This window comes from Gavialis gangeticus, unplaced genomic scaffold (assembly GCF_001723915.1).
Source record: "Gavialis gangeticus isolate Ggan-Ray unplaced genomic scaffold, GavGan_comp1, whole genome shotgun sequence".
Taxonomy (NCBI): Eukaryota; Metazoa; Chordata; order Crocodylia; family Gavialidae; genus Gavialis; species Gavialis gangeticus.
The window spans coordinates 48,226,233-48,230,015 of NW_017729031.1; the positions used below are offsets into that span (position 1 = coordinate 48,226,233).

Below are 3,783 nucleotides of genomic sequence, written 5' to 3' on the forward strand. Positions count from 1 at the left end.
GCCCCAATGGCTACTGCAGCAGCTGGTGAGTGCAGGCTTTTTTTTCCCTTTTTTTTTTTTAAGGTGGCGGGATGCTAGGACCAGGGGGGACAGCCATTGATGGGGCTGGGAGAGTGGGCAGGGTTGGCGGGTTCTCAGGGAGAGCAGACAGCAGATGGGGCCTGGTGGGGGTCCCCCCATGGTCCCTGCCCCCCTCCTGCTTACTGGCACGGAGTCCAGGCCTAGCTCCCTGTGGCAGCAAGCGAGGACTGTCCGAATCTCTAAATCCCTCCAAATCTTTCCTGAATTGATCCAGAGAGCTTCGAATTGATTTGGACCTTTTTAGGTTTCCCAATTTGATTCAGATTTGGAGATTCAGCCACCGAATTGGGCCGAACCTCCTCCAAATCAAATCAGCACCCGAAGGTTTGCCCAGCCCTAATAAGTACCATAGTGTGTTGCAACCTATATAGAACTTTGAGGTCGGGCACAGGTTGCAATAAAAACTCTTGTATCCCAGATCTCAACCCCACCACACATAGCAGGTAAAAAGAGCTCAGCAAAATAGAAAAAGCACTTGCGATCCAGGACAAGAGCCATACTTCTGTAAGAGGTGACCGCCTTATTTTGTACAGCAAAAGCCTCCCACTTTCTTGAACAGCAGTGTGGCAGGGTATTGTAGGTGCCTGCCACTTTTAGGGCCAAGCCAAGTGGCCAGCAGGTGCTTAACTGTGGCAGTCATTTTAGATCCATGGCTACCTATATAAACAGTGGAGTTTACTGCTGGCAAGGCAGACAGTAACATTGCCTGGCTGCAAGGCTGCTTGGAACATCCTGGAGGTAAGGAAAGGAGCTGTAGGGGATGGTTTGGAGGCTCCTGGTCCTGGGCATGACCTATAACTTCACTCTGCTGGGAGTGGGTGGTCTGGTGGGGCTCTCAGTGGTGCAGGAGCCCCCAGGAAATACCAGGCCAGTTATCACTCTGGTGAAAGGTAAGTAGGGGTGCCTTAACCCCAGCCCTCACCTATGGGTGGGCCGTATAACACTGGAGCAGGGTAGGCCAGGTAAACTTCTGGAGGCGCCTCAGCCTGCTGGGGGAGTGACCCCGCAGGGCCAGGCATGCTTCCAGGAGCACCTGAGCCGGGAGTGGGGGACCCCAATCCATAAAGGCAGGCAGGAGGTGAAATCCTTGCTGAGGTACGTGACTGGTCAATGCTGGAGCCAGGACCACAGGGTCAAAAGGGCCAGAGCCCCACTGCGAGGGATGCCCATGAAAAGCGCAGAAGCTCGGGGTCCCAACTGGGCCTGAGATGGGGCCAGGGCTTACGGAAGCCGAAGGTCCCCATGGTTGGGGGCCACAGCTAACGGGCGAAGGTGACAGTTTAGCTAACTGCCTGAGATGCCATCTGCGAGGCTTGGGCTGCAGTGTAGGGGTGGAACAGAGCTGTGGATAGCTCCCTCCCCCCATATCAGGGTGCAACAATGGGCAGCCTCCCACCTTAATTAACAACTTAATTAATTACCAACAAGGTGTGGTGGATGAGACCGGCAGGTGGCGTGCCCAGAGGCAGGTGGGAAGCTAGCTTTGTGGCTAGCCAGGGACTCCCATTTTGCCACAAGCAGCAGCAATAGAAAACTACAGGAACAAACCTGCCACGTTAAGGAGTAGGCAATTAGCAAAGTAATGCTGATAATGAAGCAACAGATGGTAGATTTAATTCAAGTTTGAATTCTAAAATGTAGAGATCTATAATTGTGGAAATTCAATTCCAATTCTGAGGTAGAACTGTGTAATGAAGCAAAATATGGAATATTATCTTTATACTCTGGTTTAGGCATTTACAATTTGCAGCCACTGAAGAGAACCTCAATTTGCATTATGAAAAAATAAAACAGTTACAATACAAAATTGAAGGCTCTTCTGAATAAGGGAGACCTTCCTGACCATCAAGGAAAATAAACCATCTAATGAAATACCACTTACAGTTCTGGCATATCCCTAATTAAAGTTAATAATTGTGTTTCCCTGCTCTTTTTAATGGACTATTTAGTGGTGCTATAAATATGGAGTTTCTTTGTTCTGGATTTAATAACATGCAAAAGTTTATCTTTGTTATTTGATTAAGGAGGAAGAAAGCATCAAGTTCCCACTTTCATGTTGTTTTTTTGAACACTTGGTGTTTCATCCCTATGATCAGCTGCCTAATTCTCACATCTACATTTATGTGTGGTCTTCAGAAGTCGCTCTTGAAGATTTTGTGGAGATTTATTTCTTTTGCAGGCACTGGCATCATGCTATTTTCTCACAATCGACACCAGTATAGTGAAAAACAGTTTAACTTTATAAATGGCATTATTTATTGTCCCTTTGCTAACAATGCAGTTTCAGAAGTTCATTCTAACCTATGAATTCACTTCATGCAATATTAATGCAGCTGAAAATCACTATAGCTTGAGCTCACTCTAACCCATTGTGGTTCCTAAGTGTGTTAAAAAAGTAACCAGCCACAAGTAGTTGGAATTAAACTGAAGGGAAGATCATCTAACTGTATTTTACCATACAATCCTCTTAAATTTAGCAAAGCCAAGAAATATAAAGTGTATATTCTTAAAAAGCTACATGATATGCTTCAGGCAACCACCTTTATATATAGATTATGTATAGTGGAAACAAATCTGAAAAATTAGATGAAAGAGAGAATGTCTATTTACTCTAGCTTGGCTAAGGATAAAAATGGATCCAAGTAGTATTCTCGCACAAACGTGAACTCTTTCTGAAGCCTACCAAAATACAACTAGGCCTTCACTATTTTTATAATAATAATCATTAGTATGTGAAATTAAAATAAACATAATATATCTAGTTTGGCTAAATTACTTCAAACTGTAACTTGAAAGAACTTTTTGGAAAGGTGATCAGGCCATGGAAGAGAATTGCATTTTAAATGAAAGAATGTAACTAAAAATTGGTACTAGGTCTCCATCCTAGTGCACACACACTGGACCTTAAAGACACCTACTTTAAATTGTGCAAACAATGAGGCCTTTGCTCTTCCATAAGTGTCTGTTCCACCATCTATTTGCAGCCTTTGTTTAATTTATTTTCCTTCAACCACATCAATAAGACAGAAAAATAAATGGATAATGAGTCAAGCTTTTTAGAATTCTAAAAGGATGTTTAGAAAGAGCAGTGTAGATCCTTCTAGCTCCCCATACTGGGGAGACCTTCCTTACTTCTCTAGGCCCCTTCCTGAAGGAGGGGGAGAAGCCTGTCACTGTCCTCCTTAAAGAGCGAAGGGAGAACAGAAGCTCAATCAGGGTTCCAAACCCACTGGTAGTAAGAGAAGAAAGTCATGAGGCAAGGACAGATGATGGCAGGCTGTAACTGCTGCTTTAAAAAGAAAACTGAGAAATAGAAATAAAATCTAACATGATGAAGGTAAGATAGACTAGAGAGATAAATGCACAATGTGTCTAAAATGGCAAAAAAAGAAATATCTCAGTTTATTTAACTGATATCATATAAACGTCTCTGAGTCGCAGGCTTTCCTGTAACATCAGCAGCTGTGGAAGTGGAAATGTTCTGATTTTTCCTACACTAACTTCTGACTTATATCTACATAAAAATGAAAACTTTCAGTAAGGACATACTGCTAGCACCACAGTACGATCACCATCCATTCTCACTAAGAAAGACGATTTCCTCTGACCAATATACATCTGTGAAAGCAGCTATGTCTATTCTTCAGGGACATATATGTGGTTTCATCCTCTAAGGCTGCTTACAGATGTGACCCACCCCCC

General features: G+C 43.7%; 1 protein-coding gene across 3 annotated transcripts in view; it reads right to left on the reverse strand.

Annotated features, from left to right (window-relative positions):
* SLC38A11 (solute carrier family 38 member 11) overlaps positions 1-3,783 on the reverse strand; it is a 67,793-nt gene that overhangs the window by 30,819 nt on the left and 33,191 nt on the right. The gene's annotated exons all lie outside the window — the stretch shown is intronic.